Source organism: Cyprinodon variegatus, unplaced genomic scaffold (genome assembly GCF_000732505.1).
Source record: "Cyprinodon variegatus isolate N-32 unplaced genomic scaffold, C_variegatus-1.0 Scaffold109, whole genome shotgun sequence".
Lineage (NCBI taxonomy): Eukaryota > Metazoa > Chordata > Actinopteri > Cyprinodontiformes > Cyprinodontidae > Cyprinodon > Cyprinodon variegatus.
This window is the reverse complement of record NW_015150562.1, coordinates 663479-681695: the sequence shown is the minus strand read 5'-3', so window position 1 is coordinate 681695 and position 18217 is coordinate 663479. Positions and strand designations below refer to the sequence as shown.

Below are 18217 nucleotides of genomic sequence, written 5' to 3'. Positions count from 1 at the left end.
CACAGTCAGTATCTCTGATAAAAGATGGACCCTGCAGGGCAAAAGCATTTAAGCCAAGCTGCTGTATATTGACCGCTCCCTCTTTAATCTCTCCTTTGACCATCTTTTTACTGCACTTCGGGATAGAAAGCGATTTACGTCTTTGTCACACCTACAGAAGACTGCGCTGTCTGAGAAGCTCAGTCCCTCATCACTCACCGCTGACAATCCCCCCCCTGCAGCAGACCTGGAGGTGTTGTAGATGGGGAAGGTTAGAAAGCAAGCAGGAAGAGTCAAATATGACTTGAGCGACTTTTGACATTTGCGTTGAATGTCAATCCCGTCCAGCAAGACAAGTGATTTATTTTTCAGCAAAAATGGGTAGATGGGGCTGTTCTGCCCTTTTCCAAACGCTGAGGGGAAAGGCAACCGCAAAGACTAAGGAATTCGTGATCACCAAAGCCCAAACTAGACAAGCAGCTAAGTCTCTGCTCTGATCGGGTAATGGACATGTGGTGGTCCTTCAGGGTTTGCATCCTGTCACACATCTGCTCCATTAGAGGGTATTGAGCTTTGCACATGTTTTGAGTTAGTGTGCTTTTTCTGCTTTTTCCCTTTTGCTGCCCTGAACCCGGGTCTGGCCCCGGGTGCAGATATGTATGGCAGCAGTTCTTGCCAGTCTGAACACAAGGCCCTGGAGCTCTCGTTACAATCTGTGGCCCTTGTGCTAAATATAGGCAGACGCAGACTGTGGTACATGGCCTGCTTGGGGCAACTTCCTCCGTTTCCTTTGCAGCTTTCTCCCAAGCACCTCATCTGTCACCTTCCCCTGCAGTGTATTTGCATTTCTTGAGTTCATGTGTTCTGCCCTGTCTCTCTGCAACCATGAACCTCAGTGGCTCTGCCGTGTGTCGGTGACTCAGTCACACTTGTCTCTTCCTCCTAACATCATGTACAAATCTTTTGCTCTGGAATCTCCAGTGGCAGGCAGTTCAGCAAGGCTAGGTTGCATGCAAATCGTCTACTAACAGTGAAAACACAGCCATGGATCATTAATAGCTCTGAAGGCTTAGTGGAGATGAATAGTGTTTAGTCATCTGACAAACAATCTCATGACTACACCAACTGCAATGGAAGAAATGATTTAAACAACTTAAAAGAAGGAATTGGGAGGATTTTAACATAGTTCTGCACTTCTGCCATTTAACCACCTCATTTTAATACATAAAGGGTCCAGTGAAGATTTGTAAAGATTTTGAGAGTGAAATGGATCAAGCAATGCAGTAAAAAAAAATAGATTTATGTTTGCCATGTTTCATATCATCTTGGTGGGGCAACTTTTTTCAGTTCAGTTTTCTTTCAAAATCAACTATGTTAAGATTTACATTTATAAGAAATTTACATGTTTGTTCCCTGAAAATTTATTTTTTTGGTTTTTGTCTTCAAGGAATAATATCATGAAAAAAAAGTTAATATCACAGAATGGAAAAGATATCAAGGCCAGCTGGCTTTATATAAAATAGTTGTCTTCTGTTTTTCTGTCGCTGGTCAGAGGGCCCAGTTGCACCAATATGGCAACTTCCCAGGGCAGCTGTGGCTCCAATGTAGCTGACCACTCACCATCATTCACCATGTGAATGTGTGTGAATAACTGATTGTGGTATGAAGAGCTTTGGAGTCCCCTGACTTAAAAAAGCACCATATAAGTGCAGCCCATTTCCGATCACCTTCATTAACTGTCATTAATCTAATCTTTTTTGTTTTATTTCACAAGCTCTACTCAGGCCTGATTACTGACTGAAGCACAGAATGGAGAAATCACTTACCGTAAATAACGTAGGATCAGTCTGACAGCACAGGCTCTTAAATGTGTTTAGATAGAATCTGACCAGATAAGCAACCAAGACATTCTCATCTATTTCTGTCTGGAATGAGGTTTGCAGTGATCTTTCTAAAATTTAGGATATCGACAAACTGCATTGAGAGCCATTCTCTACAAATGGAGAAAAAATGGAGGAGTGGTGAACCTCCTCAGATGGGGCCATCCTGCTATGTTTTTGTTTTTTACACAATAGGAGGCCACAAAAGTATCCAGATCAGTACCTGAAGAACTGGAGATCAGTTCAGTTCAAGATCAGTTTTCCTCATTCAAAAATAGGAATAAGGGCAAACATTGCATATTTGTGGGTTATCCCAGGATCTCTTACTGCTTCACCTGAACCACCTGTGACGTCCCTCGTTCAGCTCCAGTCAATCATCTTGGGGGCCACACCTTCTTCGAAGCTAAACATCTTTCAAGATCCTCTTCATTTAGCTCCTGGCCTAACTTCTCTCTCCCGCACGCAAGCAAACTTTCACCCATCTCCACCCCATCACCTCCCTCCCTCACTCTCAGTCTATTCAGAGTCCCACTCATCCTCTGGCTCATTCCATCACCAGTATCCGAGCCCCCCCCCCTGGAAAATTACTCTAATCCTTTTCTAAGTGACTCGTCCAAGCACATGTTGATTCACAGCATGAAAGTCTTCTGCCAGGGCTCGAGTACTAACTTATTTAAATTATGTCACTATCTAAATATTTGCTTCTGTCTCCTTGAACCACAGTCAGCTTCGGCAGATGGCCGCTCAACTGAGCTTTGGAGGTTTCTTCCTGTTAAAAGTGAGTTTCCTCTCCACTGTCGCGACATGCATGCTCAGTTTGAGCGATTGCAGAGTTAATGAGTCTGCACAACCAGCTGGTTTTCCTTAGATAGAAAACTTTGAAGCAATCTGACTGTGGAACCTGTATATAGAAATTGAATTAAATAAAACATTTTTCTGGCTGTTCTTCAGAAAAGTACCGAAAAGCAAAAGTATGTACAGAGGCCCTAGTCCTTGACGCGGCCGATCCGGGTTTGAATCCGGCCTATGGTCCTTTGCTCCATATCTCTCCTTCAGTCTTATACCCCATTTCCTGTCAGCCTTCTTTCCAATAACGAGCCACTAGTACTGAAAAAACTCAACATAAAAAAAATTTAACTTTGCTATTTTCAACTCACCAGGTTGAAATATTTGATGGCAGATGTAATCACTAATCACTTCTTAGCACTTTCTCATGAGGTCAAAGTTGGTTTAAAATTCCTTTTTCATTTTGATTGCTTATGTTATATTTGTATTATTTTAAACATTTGAATGTGACAACAGAAGCATTCTATAGAGCACCAAATATTTTTCACAATGTTCCAATTATTATTTTTTGTTTTTTTCTGGAATGGAAAAGGTGCTGTAAAATATTGATCCACTTCCAAAAAGATAATTAAATATCGCCCTAATCTTGACTCCCACCTATTCCTTAACCTTCCCCCAGTGCAACCTTCCTGTCATTCTCACAGAAAACCATTGCATAACATGTTGTTATTTTCTTTGCAGAAGGTCTGTCACCATGTGAGATCTGGCAAGGTCGAGGTTTGTGTGCAGGCACTTTCACTTGCACACATGCTCACTAAGAAATTGCACAACCTTATGACTGTGTGACTTTTTCCCACTTGGTCACCCGAAGGATCTACAGCACTGAATCATATCGCTTGTTATTACATAAGAGGACTCAGAATTAAGTTTTCTCCAGAATGTAGCCTGTAAAGTGATTTAGACAGGACATGCATGGATGGCTACAGAATCACAGAGGGGGTTGGATGAACTTGTGCTTCAGAACAATCAAGCTGCAAACTCAAAACAACCAGCGGTTTCAATTTGCCAAATGAGGCATATGTGTCCCGCCGCTTGAGGCCTTGGGTGGAAGCACATTTAGACCATATGAAGGCCCTCGCTCAGACTGAGCAGCTTAAGTACCTTGACTGATCCAAGTCCTTTAACTAGTTTCTCAGCAGGAGATGTTTTTGATCATATTAGACATTGTTTCCCGAAGGCTCCTGCTGGCTTCGGGCATTTTAAAAAAAGAAATCCTGTGATGGATCATTTTCTAGCAAATATTTTGAGCCATTACTTACCAAATGCACCCTATTGGGAGCTATGAAACCCCAACAGTGAGGTCCTTAAATGATCATAAAAATAACATTGAATTAAAAAGTGATTTCTGGTGGCTGATTTTTGGATCTGGTGAAGAAAGTCAATATAACTGGTTTATTTTGTATGATTCTAGGCCTCAGCTAGAGATAGTTGATGTCCAGTTTTTTTCACTCATCAGATCAGGTCGCTATTTATCTTCCTTGGCCCAGAAAACCCAAATTATTGCTTTTGCAGAAAAAATTAAAACAAATAATTATTGTTCTCTGTAGTGTTTTGTAGATCTCATCATGTAAATGAGCATGTTTTCGACCTTTTTATTATAATATTTCTATGTTAAGATACATGTGCGTGTTAAATGCATATATATTTCATATGCTGTTACAATCCCCCCCCTTTACCATCCAGGAGCACCTTTTATTTTTACTTTAATTGTCTGACCGTCTGTTGTAAGCTTTTATTTTCTGCATATTATACCATATAAGCTTTGTAACGTATTTGTTTGATTGTTTAAATAAAAAACTTAAATTACAAAAAAAAGTAAATTAGCATTTTTTGCTCTAAGCTTTTCAGGAAAAAACGCTTTTGTGGCGTTTTCTGCAGCACTTACGGTGTGGCTCTACCAGTTTTGCACACATATATTGTTTTTCTTGTATTTATTTTTTTTCACTTATTCTCTACAGAACTGCTTATTGTCAAACAGACTTGTGTTTGTAAAAAGCATTTCAAGAGCTAATACAGATTCTCAAGTAGGTCTGAACTTATCCTGGGTCGGTCTAACTCAGGAATTTGCTTTGATCTTAATTGTTGTAATTTGTTTAGGGTTGCTGCCCTGCTTGAAGTTAAAGTCCTGTCAGAGTATAAACTTTTTTATGACCTCTAACTTTTTCTCTATCCATATATGTTTCCTTAAAGCAGCTTCCCAGACCCTGCTGATTACAGTTGTCCTCAGCCATCACCATGTTTCTCTCACTCATCTCACTAAGCTCTCTCTGTCTTATGTTTGGTGCGTCCGTTAATCAGCTTAATGATAACTTAGAAGTGGACTTATGGATAAAAAAAAAAAAAGAAAAAAAAAATTGTTTTATTTTTGTCAAAATTGTAAAGTTTGCAATTAAGGGTTGTCTTATTCAGTCTCGCACATGAGCCTTGGATCTCTGCAGCTCCTCCAGTTACCATGGCCCACCTGGTTTCTTGGCTAATTTGAGCTGTTTGATGGCTGTTTTCAGCAGGTTTGTGCCTTATATTTTCAATTTTCAAAATATACTTTGAACACAGCTTAGTGAGGTATTCTACAGGCGCATATTATCTTTTACTAAACCATACACACCTTTATTCCTCATTGGTGTTCAGTGTGGGAGATATGCCTGGCCAGGGTGCCATCGCTTAGGTTGCAAAAATAACTTTAGAAAAGCAGTCATGTGACTGTTGATAGTTGCTTGTACTAGTTCTCAGTTATTTTATTTTTTTTTCTCCAGTTTCATATATAGGACTTTATATGTGTATGTATGTGCCACCTGTTTAGGCGCAATTGTTCTCTAAAAAGACTAAGGCCAAAAAAGTTAATTTTATTTAGTGGTGTCAGGACCGAGGGGGTTCAAACATTCATGCCAGGCTTTTTAAGTGTTTTATTAAAAAAAAATACATTTAGAATCTTTTATTCTCTCAAAATGTTTGTAGCTACAGTATAATGTGATCAAATGTGCAAATGTTAAAGGGAATGACTATGCTTACTTTAGCGTTTTATGAAGATGATTATAGCCACAGCGATTTTAATGGAGACATTACTAAATATTACCACCTATAAAGTAACACATTCAGTGGTGGTTCTAGACCAAATGTTTCAGGGGGCCAGGAGAGGGCCAGAGGGTTTTTATGGGGGCCCAGAAAAGCATGAAATAAAAAAAACAGGGCAAGGGATTCAAGTATATTAAGATAGCTGCATGAAGTAAAATTTCTATTCAATTAGTTTTAATTGAAATTCTATTTCTTATTAGGTCTATATACATTCATAATTTAGGAATTTTACATATAAAATTACCGTTTTCTATAAAATCTGAATTAGAACAAAAAAAAAAAAAAACTGATAAATTCGGCCGTAAAAATTAGAGCAATTTGATTTGAAAAAAAAAAAAAAACATTTAGCAGATGAAAACTGGGATTCTATCTCAGTACCACTGAAGCTATCACCTTATTGTTTTTGAATAATTAGTAAAACAGAATTTGTAAAGAAAAAAATGAAATAGATCCAAAGTACCTATCAGTAATCATGTCGCATATCATCATTAGAATTTCTTTGAGTTTTATGTCTTCAGTACAGGGGCCATAGCAGGGGCCAGGAAATGATCTACAGGGCCACTGGCCCCCGTTGGCCCCTGTCTAGAACCGCCCATGTGTTACACATAGTTTAATAAATAGTGTCAGCAGCTGTTTGTGTGATGCCTTTGCAGTCTGACGCTATTTTAACACCGGATCTCGTTTTGAAGCAGATGTTTAAGGACCCAAAATATGTGACCTGTCGGGTGCGCGCACTGCCAAACGCGCGTACGCGCAACATCATCTTTTTTTTTCACCCACCGCTCCCTGCAAACCGAAGGGTCGACGGGCTTCCACTGAGAGGATCCAGCTGTCAGTCACCGAGCTCCCCGATCAGCAGACAGATGTTTGAGGCTGTGCGGCCCGGATCAACCTCCGACTGATCAACAGATCTGCAACTGCTAACCACTCCTGCAAGATGAGGGACCCGAAAGGCAGCGCCGGAGCCATGTGAGCCACTGACATATTTATCCTTCAATTCCCGATCCAGGCAGCCACAGAGATGTGAAGAAAGGAGCGCCAGAGACTCGCTTCTAATTCGGCCGTTTTAGCAGGAGGATCGCTACCAAAATGACCAGACTATTGTCTCCTCTCATTGTAACGGAACGGGCCCGCAGGGATCTTGGCACCGGTTTTACGCAGCAGACCACATAGTTTTCATCGACATTCAGCTCGACTGAGGAGCGAACACATGGACAAAGCCTGCCTACGCACGCCTCGTAGTGATGCTGTGAAGTGAGCGTTTGAGAAGCCATCAGAGAAACATCCAGCTGGTTCCTCCTGTCAGGAGAAACATCAGGGAAGAATCTACGGCCAGTCCAACACGTCCTTCCCTTCGTCCCCAGACAAAGAAACGTCTTATACCCTAAAGCATCTTCACAGACTCGCATAGCGGTAAGAAATCACCCTTTATTCACAAATTTACTGAAATATTACCCAGCCTAATCCAGTGGGGGATGAGGGGGAAAGTCAGGGTCAAAGGCGCACCAGAACGCACAGACTGTCCAACTGCAACAACATGAACGTTTCTAAAATACCTGAAACCTAACTGTTATCAATAACTAGGAAAAACAATAGGAAAACAAATAGACAAGGAAGCATCTGATTCTTGTTCATCACTTTTGAAAGTCACTTTAAAAGTCAAACTGCTTACTTATTTCAGCAGAAGGAACATGCACTGCAAAAATGATCTAGAAATTAGTAAAAATGTCTTAAATTAATTGTATTTACCCTTAATTTAAGCAGGTAAATAAGATGATTTGCCAACAGAATGAGTATTTTTACTCTTAAAATAAAATAATTAGATAATATGCACTTGAAATAAGACAATGCAATGGCTTTTTCTTATTTTAAATGCAAATTTTCTTGTCCATTTGGCATATTATATCCCTTTCCAGCTCAACGCACTTATTTTAAGAAAAATGACTTATTTACATTTATATTTTTTGCAGTGTGGAGATAAAGGACGTGCAGGGATTTGGTTCCTGTATGTTTTCATAAATCTCAGTGTTCAGAATATCTTTACACATAAACACATGCTTTTGATTTATAATTTATGATCTAACAAGCGCTGGAAAGCATTTCCTAACAAAGTGAAAGGGGATTCTGATTGAAATGATGATGAATTATGACAAACTTGCAGATCTTTATTTAAATACTGAGATAATTTAGCAACATCTACAAAAAAAAATGTTGGCAGCTTATAAAGTCTGTTTGTAATTTGGATTATTTACTGTAAGCTTTTTAGTCATAGTTCTGGAAATAAACAAATCCTTTAATCTAATGTTTTTATAAAGGTGGAAAAGCAATCATCCTTTTAGGTGTGACGTGCAAAATTCACTGTTATTCATTTTAAGCACATAGAAGAAGCAACATTTGCTGCAGGTTCTTTAATAGTTTTGATTAGAATGATTATAAGACTATTTCCATTTATGCATCAAAGCATATGACCCAACCAGGATAGCTGAAGCATTTTCCAAATCAAAAAATTGATTGATTTCTTAGTTTTGAATTGTTTAATAAGTCAAAGGTGGAAAAGAAATCAGTTTGATCATCAAGTTGGGGACAATTGGCTGATTCTGATCACTTCTTGAAAATGAGCCTTTATGGAAAAATATGCCACAAATCCAAGAAAGATTGAATATTTTCAAAATTATTATTCATTTGCATCCCTTCAATATAAAGAAAGTAAAATCGGATTGGATTGTAAAATATGCTAAATGTGTCGATTTTCATCATATCATATTTGGCACATGAGTTTTTGAGACATCTGCATTATCAGTGTGATACTTTTGTTCATGAAATCCCAGAATTACACAATCAGACACAGAAAATCTATAAAAGATTAAACAGAAAGGCCTTATGTATAAAATGTATGCATATAAATGACCTCATTTATTTAGATAATAAGTGATCTAAATAAATAATACAAATTTATGTTTTTTTCTCTTTCATTTGTCAGAAAGTTCAATGAATAAAATGTTCAATCTATTATTTCATGGTCCAGACTTTAAAGGGTTAAGGCAACTTGATCATAACTTACATTGTTATGCAGATGACACCCAAATGCACAATTCTTCTTTAAGCCCATAATCCCCCATTCATTAAGTTCCTCAAACTAAATAAAAAAAATGTTTCCTTGCTGTCCATTGTGACCAGATGTAGCAGCCTCACCTTCAACAGCTGTCTGTCTATAGAACACCATATAAACAACCTTATATTGTATCCCTTCTAAACCTTAACATTCTCCGTACATTTCTTACATCCACCACTGGAGCTTTCCTCATCAACATGCTCGTCATCTATCCATTAGATCAACATAACTCTCTACTTTCTGATCTTCTTAACAAAACACTTTACAAACTTTAACTTGTCCGTAACGCACATTTCTGGGTCAATTCCAGAACTTTTAAACATCTTATTTGATTACCCATCAAATATCACTATAATCTGAAGGTTTCCCTCCTAATCTCACTCATCTTATTTGCAATCATGCGTCTGTCTCAACTCTTTGCTCTTCTTCATCCTTTTTCTTTTCTTCACACCTCTTTCCTGTTAGTAAACCATGGGGTCCAAAGCGCTGCTCTAGCATAGCTCCACATTTTTGGACTTCTTTCCCACAATGCATCCCTGGTTCTGACTCTTTATGGAAGATCACGCCTGTTTAAAGTTGCTTATTCTGTGCGATCAGTGTGCCGTTGTGCCATTGTTAAGCATTTTATCATTGTTTGCCCTTGATCTGTTTTTATGCTTAATATTGATGCAGTTCTTATATTTTATGTTTAGCATATTGTTATCATTAAATTACAGGTAAGTAAGAGTGAATAAGGAAAAAGAGTATAAAATGTACCCTAAAAAGCCTCACCGTTTGGCTCATGTGTTATGTAATCTTTGCCTCCTGCATCTTTACTCCGCTGTAGCCCTTTTACTTTCTTTTGCTTCGCGTTAGGACTTACCAAATAAGGCTCTGTCCGTCCTTCCATTTCTTGCTCCAGTCATTATCTCAGTACATTAGAAAAAAACACTCTCCACCACTTACTGCCTTTTCTGTTGAGGAGCAGCCAACACCTGGAGTTGTTCACCATAATGAGGAACGGTCTCTTTGAAATGTGCCGTGTTGGTTTCAGTGTGGAGCAATTTGTCAGTGCCACAGTAGCAACAGCTCAGATATGAGCCACCATAATGAGTTTCTCCCTCTGTGCTTCAGAAAATCCCTGCTACATGTGAAATCATTGTGATGGATTTTGGAGCCTCTTAGTGCCACTGAGTGATTCCCAGTATAAGCGTACAAAGCAATGTGTTTTTTTTTGCGCTAAATTTCATTTTTTTTTGGTAAGCTGCCACCTCTGTTTGCCCTCTCTATTTTAGTTTCCATCAAGAGACAGCAGTTTTGGCATTTCACAGTCTTGGATTCCTCATTAACATTTTCAGTATGTGAAAGTATTTAGCGAGGCAGTCTATTTCTCCAGCTCTCCTCCCCTCTTGTTACACCACCCCACCCCACACAGACCATTATTTCACTTCTTGTGATAGGAGACAAGAGGAAAAGTCAACCCTTTTGCTCTGCAGCTCTGAGAGAGAGAAATGAGGAGCATATTCTGTATGGCAGCTGAGAAATAACCCTGAACTTCAAACTACGCTCCTCTTCTCTTTTACTACTAGAGCAGTTCTTTTGGTATTTTCTGCATCCCTTAGGATAAAAAATATGAAATAAAAATCCTGACCTTGTGGATATGAGTGATAAATTGTGCATTGATGTTTATTAAATGATCAAAGGATGTCCTAGAAATGATACATAGCCTCTTTACTGTGCTGTGCTGAGGTATATCCAATGTTTCTATTTGACAAGATATTTTAGATTTATTTTTCTTTCAGTGGTCTTCAGAAATTGAACTTCATATGTTAGTCTAAGACAACGTAGCTGATTCAAATAATTCAAGTCTAGCAGCATGAAAAATACCTTCTAGATTGGTAATGTTAATTATTAATGCAAATACTGGATGGAAGGTGGAGCCAGATTTAAAGAAAATCTCTATGAAACTCTATTCATAACTTTAGAATCTATCTTAATCTGTCAGAGTTTGATTTTCTGGACCGAATCACAGATTAGGAAGCAACATGAGTTGAAGATTTAATAAAATAATGTTTACAGTGAGACAGAGATCCTGGAGACTGACAACATACTGAAGGCATGCATTATGGGGAAAGCAAGAGGCAAAATGAGGAGACAGAACTGATTACCTCATTGTTTTGGTGGGAGGATTTAAATTAAAAGGTCAAACTGACACCCGGCACACTGAGCAAATAAAACTAATACAGCAAATCCAAATTTGTAAAAATGACAGCGTATGGCAGAACCTATAGAATACAATAAACAAATAAAAGAAGCCAGAAGACATGAATAAAATATAACCCATACTATAAGACCTACAGATCATGACATGATTGCCTTTAGCTGAAATCCTAACAACCTGTCTTTTATGGGAAATCAATAATATTATATAAATTGTCCAGTACATTAGCCTGCTGTGCTTTTAATTTGCAGTTAAAAGCTAGAATCACTGTGGGGGTTGTGATTAGTGATGGCCCATTAAACCGAAGATGCATTAGATCTCCTTTAAGGACTTTTGAAACAGCACATCAGATCAAGAGCTTTATAATTTCATTTAACATAAGGCACAGTACAGAGCAAAAGTTTGGACACACCTTGTCATCAAAGAGTTTCTTTATTTTCATGACATACTGAACCAGCATGGCTACCACAGCAACTTGCAGCGGCATGCTATTCCATCCTGTTTGCGTTTAGTTGGACCATCATTTATTTTTCAGAAGGACAATGACCCCAAACACACCTCCAGGCTGTGTAAGGGCTATTTGACCAAGAAGGAGAGTGATTAGGGTGCTGTGCCAGATGACCTGGCCTCTGCAATAAACGGACCTGAACCCAATCGAGATTCTTTTCGGTGAGCTGAATGGAGTAAAGGCAAAAGGGCAAACAAGTGCAAGGCATCTCTGGGAACTCCTTCAACTGTTGGAAAACCATTTCAGGTGACTACCTCTTGAACCTCATCAAGAGAATGCTAAGAGTGTGCCAAGCAGTCATCAAAGCAAAAGGTGGCTACTTTGAAGAACCTACAATATGAGACATATTTTCAGTTGTTTCAAACTTGTTTTGTTAAGTATAGTAAGAAAACTCTTTGAATGAGAAGCTATATATATATATATATATATATATATATATATATATATATATATATATATATATATATATATATATATATATATATATATATATATATATATATATATATATATATATATATATATATATATATATATACATAGGGTCAAATAGGGTCAATTTTGCATCATTTGCCTTTCTGTCTGGATATATATCATGCCTTCATAGCTAAGTTGATAAAATTCATTGTTCAGGAATAGTTAATCAAGTACATAATTAATTGGTCAGGTCTGGACATTGGGATGGCCACCCAAAAAATCGAACAATTTCCTCTTTTTTTTGCACCCAAAACCAATTCTGATGTGTGCTTAAGGTCATCACCTTGTCGTAGCACCCAGGTGTGTTCATGTTTAAAACCTGTAGCCGTTGATCTGAAGTGCTAAATATTGATTCTATGATCTTTGCCGCTGCACATTAGGGTTATTTCCTTCTCTTTTTTTTGTTATCCTGATTATGGGTTTTGGACATGTAATCCACCGGGGTGGCCCAATTATGGGTGTTATCTGACTCAGCCTGCTACCTGGGGATGTTTTGGTCTAGTGTTTTAAATTACTTGTAAAAACTGTACCTTTTCAGGGGGAGTTGTGAGGATTATTCTTTGTTATTCATACATTTGTATTAAAACCAGATATTACCTACATGTTTAGTATAGATAGTTTTTCGACCCAAGGTTTCACACTTTAAAATATTGCGGCTTATTCAAAGACAGAGATAATAACTGTTATCAGAGAAAGCTCTGACAGTGTGCATCACACTGTTCTTGTTCTATAAACTTGTGTTATCTCAATATGGCTGGAGCCAGTGATGTCCCACCATTTACTAACAATATGTGTGTGATGTAATGATGTGGCAGGGTCTGACTCTGCACTTCTATGAAAAGCTTCTGTTATTTGGGGCCCTTTACTGATGTAGGGAGCCCGGTAAGGCCCTCTATATGTAACTTAAGCCATATCTTTGGTCTGATTAAACCTGCCGTCAGGTTTTATAGTCATATACATTGGAAAGTCTAATTTAAAGTGGTTATTCCCAGTCATCTCTTCCCAGGAAAGGAACAGGAAGCAAAGCTCCAAGGCACATCCAGCTTTAGGGATTTTCTGCTTGCCAGTTCCTATAAGCCACTTACTGAAGTGAAAAACAAATAGTTAAAATATTGTTCTCTTTCTTCCATCAACCCCAAAGAATGATGCTGCCATCACCATGCTTGACAGCTGATGCTGCAACTGCAAATTCTATTCAAGCATGAATGTTTCAATTTTGACTTCTTTATATGTTAGCACCCTCGTCCTCTGTTGTGTAGCACCTTGTGTAGTAGTTGTGTGCTCCACTAAAACAATGTTACTAAGCCCCCCGTCCGTCATTGCTTTTTACATTTTTGAAATGTAAAAAGCAATGACGACAGCATATTCTGGGTACAAAGTACATTTTATATCTATTAATTTTTCTCAAGTAAATAATTAAAAGCTAATTTACCCCCATTCTCACAATGTCTAAATCTATTCTGTCAAAAATAGTTGTAAAGTGTTACCTGCTGCATACATTTTTTACCTTTAAAAGTCGGATGTACAATGCCTGGATATGCTTTTAAATTATAGTACCATTAGACACGGTAAATCTCCATAAATCTCCAGAATATGTGCAGTTGTTGTGATATTTTGTACCTTAAATGCTGTTATGGGAATTCTTTTTGTTAATTGTTTCTATTTATCTACAGTTTTTCTTATTATTGAGAAAAATGTCTGCAGGATTATTTTTTTAAAATGTCACGCACACAGGAAGCAATTTCTGCTAAACGGATTCATTTTCTTTTTCAGTGTGGGATGCGAATTCTGGAAGAAATCAATGCTTTTACAAATTAAAAAAGCAGGTGCGTTGCAGAGTAAACAATCAGCACTGCGGGAGGCCTGGACTCAAAAGGTAGTGAAATTTTGAAACGCTGGGATCTAGGTGATGCGTGAAACATTAAGACTTGAAGTGAGATCATCCTTTGCTCCTCCAACATCTCTCAGCTGGCTTTGCCGAGCATGAAACATCAAGGTATTATGCTTATATCTTGTTCAGCAGACGGGAGCACGTAGCCAGGCTTAATCCTCGGAGTGTCTCTTTCTGAGGGAAAACCGTGTATTTATCCCCGCCAACTAGTATGGATTCCCTCTGCTTGCCGCCCAGCGCTTTGCCCAGCGTTTTTCTGCTTGCCAGTTCCTATAAGCCACTTTGAAGCAGCAGCAGCAGCAGAGGGAAGGTGCTTTGCTCTCATTCCATGTAATTACCAAGTGATTAAGGTTGTTAGAGGTCATCGGCTGTAAACCGGAGACACTGAGGCGTGTGTTTCAACGCACCTACTTTTGTTGTAAAAAGTTTCAGCTTCACTGACAGAGCGTGGTGAAAGCGCTGACGACACATTTTATGGATTTGGAGGATGTGATTGAACTTTCCATGTGTCAGCAAATGGTAATTTTCTGCTATTGTGATTAATAAATTAAGTTTTTAATTTAATTTTTTAAATAATTAAACTCCTCTGGATGGCTGATATGAAAATAATTAGCTATTGAGATGTCTTTAGAAAAAAAATGTGGGGTTTAAAATATTGAACTAATTTTTAATTCATGAACTTTAAAGTGTGAAAGCTACACTTAATGAAATTTTGATCTTCTCATGTTTCTTTAATTTGGTGATTCGATGAGCAGCTTACTGGACGTAGTGTGAAACCCTTCCTGATATTTAGCTCAGACCAAATAATATTAGGAGATGACAAGATGGGGAAAAGAGGACTCTCTGTGACTCAGGATGACTCCCCAAGAAAATGAGCCCTGCAGTCGGCACTGACCCTTCACAAATGGGCTCATTGCTTTTTGTGTCTACGCACGTGCCGCTGTGATGCCACATACGATCTCCAAGTCTTTAACTGCAAAAAAACACAGAGGGGGGAGAGTCTGATTGTATCTGACAAAGGGAATCCTGTGATTCATGGAATCTGTGTTTTCTGTATTTTTTGCAGCATGCGATGGTTGGGCAATACACGTTTGCTTGTGTAAAGCAAAGCAGAAATGCCTTATCTCAAAATTCTGGGTACATGTAACAATTAGCATTTTGCTTCATAATCATAAATACATTTGCCTGAAAAAGTATGGAAAATTGGCTTGCTGTAAAAACAAGGTTTAATTAAAATAATGCAAAAATCCTAACTGCACTTCTAGTTTAAATTACATTTGAAAACTAAATATGAATATGGCCATGTATTGCAAAAGAAGAAAACAGTCCACCTTTCTGTAAAGAAGGTTCAAGGAGAGAGGACATACTACTAGTGTGGCAGAAGTCAGGCATTTCTTTCTCCCGGCTTGTAGTCATGAAGGGATACGGACAGTCTAACAAATGAAAACAGTCGTGAGACTCCTTCCCATCGGGAATGTCACTGTTACACACCCGAATCAGCTCAGGCTGTGTGCACGGAAACATGCACATGCAGATGAACTGGGGCCAGCGTGCACAGACATGTTTACGCTACAGACAGTGCCTCACATGCATATTCAAACCGATATGTCAGGCTCATGAGTCTGTGCGTGCTGACACATTTACATATGAGCACGGCTGTCGTGGTGCGGGGCCTGATTTGGGGTGACAGGTCTTATGCCACTGCCCCTGGGTTGGCGTGGAAGGGCGGAGCTACAACGTGACAGAGATCAGGGCAGAGAGATGCCTTTCATTCACCGTCAACCTCGGGTGACATGGCATTTTTCTTTCCTTGTCTCCGGTTTACTGGGGTCAGCAGCTATGTGGTAATATTTGACTTTATGCTCAAATGACTGTTTATGCTTTTACTGGAACTTTTTCCTGTTTTGCCTTACCACATTTATTAGACCAGCAATAATTTTGTAGCTTATTATTGGAGCTCATACGAGGAACTTTGGTAATTCTTTACCAGCTACAATAAAAGCTTTAGCATCTCATCTTCAGTTATTTAGCTAAAAAAGGTAAACTAAGAGATGTGCAACAATTAAGATAAATGAATAAATAAAAAAGCAAGATACACTTTTGGCTTAATATACCTCAAATAAATGTATTATTAGATTGTGATTTACTCAGATACTTCATAAGGCAACAAAGGCAAGATGGCAAACATAAATCCCTGCCTTTTGTAAGTTGTGAATAATCACTATAAATATCAGCTTCCTTTTTTCTACAGTAATACAATGAATGCAGCTTTTTTTTTTTTTTGCTTTAAAAAGAAAATTAGAGAATCACTTTGTTCATTCATTGTTTGTGAAAAGATGGAGCTGCATTTGTTCTGCTTCTGCTTTTTCACCTTCAGTTTAATAATCGGCTTCCACATTACTGCCAGTATTAGCAACACTGCAGCATGTCATGCAAATAAAAAAGGCACCGTATGGGCGTCTGGTCAAGGGTGAATGAAAAACACATTTTGAATTGGTTTGCAGAATGTGAATAATCTCTATGGTTTGTGTTATAATACAGTTAAGAAAAAAAATCTCCTTTTTTTAGTAGGTAAAATTATTTTTTGGGGTAGAGAACATTGTACCGTCATGTTAGGGGGATTTTCAATCTGAACACTGATGGAATTGCTTAAACAAAAATTAAGATATTCAATGGCCTCATCAAGTAAAAATGGATACTACATGTAGGTGACCTTGTGCCATCATGGAACAGACCTTCAAACTAATGTCTCAAAAAGTCACCCATTTTTGTTCTTTACATTTTTATGAAGATACAATTATTTTTATGCGTTTGCAGGTGATTAAACTTCACACTATTATTGCAGGCAGTAGTCAATTATTTCAGTGAAGGTTTAATTTACCTTTATTTCCATTTAAGGGTGAAAATGGCAGAAATTGCAGCTGTCTCAGAACAGCAGATGATAGTTTTATTAACGTGACACGTATTCATGAGCTTGTTCTGAGAAAGCTTTATTCCACCGTAACGCACCACTGAACACCACTGGAATCATTTCTACCTCTGGCCATCAAATCTACAACTGCTCCATCACAACAAACCGTCTGATTGGATGGAAGAGAGCTTGGAATATTTAACATGGTCTTATTGTTTCTGTGAATCTGATTGAACCATATTATTTTTTTATATACTTGTATGCTTTTTCTTTACATTTCATGTTTTTCAGATGCACATCCAAACCGAACACCTATAACTACATCCTTTCCTGAAGCCATGGATTTATTGAGTATTCTGATTTTGAAATTATTCTCCAATTGTCCATTTTTCTCACATTTAAAAGAAGACACAATGTTCCTGCTGTCACAGCCAGGTACATTTACCGGGCACCAAATGCCTGAACAATTTAAAGGATTTTTGACAGACAGAAAGCTTAGGGAAAATTTTACCAGGACTACTTTAACAGAAAGACGATGATCTTGAAACAAACCATGAATACATTTGTGGTTTTAAGAATTCCTTGGCAATATAGGTCTGGACAGGACTTTATTTTGATTGTAATACACAATTTTAATTCAACAAAATTCATAGCATATTTACCACATAGGTTTGTTTAAATACTAATATTTCTAGAAATGTTATTTTTCTATGTGATATGTTATGTGATATTTAATTAGGCACCTGAGAAATAGTTTTGGCACATCTGCAACAATGAAATCATAATTGCATTGATAACAATAGTTATTTTGTTTCAACTATATTTATTATACAAGTTTAATATCACATATAGATTTAGAGATTCTACTTGCAATGCCTTATCAACTAGTTTCCCTAGTACTCTTCAAAAAAAAGGTTAATTTTTGTTGTTGAATGCTTAAAAACAAAAATGACTTGCAGTTTTCTGCAGATTATGTTGAGACCAGATGAGTCTCCATAAGGAGATCTGTGCCACAGGGCTGCACATGGAGGAACGCACACGCCGGCATGGCTGTGAGCGCTCACGCCTGATTGGTCCAGCTGGGATGGCTACGGCCGGGTGATGTCCCCCTCGCTCTTTGTCACAGGCAGAGCTGAGCAGAACAGCCAGGTTCACAGACTTGGGCCGACACCCTGTCATCGCCTCGCCCGGCACACTCTGCTATGCACAAAAGGGCAAATTCCCCCCCCGATACACACACATACATACAGTGTTATGCAGAAATTTGAAGAAAGCCAGGCTGTGGAGCAGAAGACATTTTGGGCAAGGTTTCCTGTTTTTTTAATGTTTGTTTTCTACTTG

The 18217-nt window shown here is 38.2% G+C and overlaps 1 protein-coding gene across 2 annotated transcripts in view; it reads left to right on the top strand.

Moving 5' to 3' along the window:
* The first annotated feature begins 6466 nt into the window (after positions 1-6466).
* The window catches only part of LOC107084755 (gap junction gamma-1 protein-like), a 47530-nt gene continuing 35779 nt past the window's right edge, over positions 6467-18217 (top strand). For both annotated transcript variants that reach the window (XM_015374752.1, XM_015374753.1), the window contains exon 1: positions 6467-7190. The gene's annotated coding sequence lies outside the window, so the exon portion shown is untranslated. The remainder of the gene's footprint in view (positions 7191-18217) is intronic.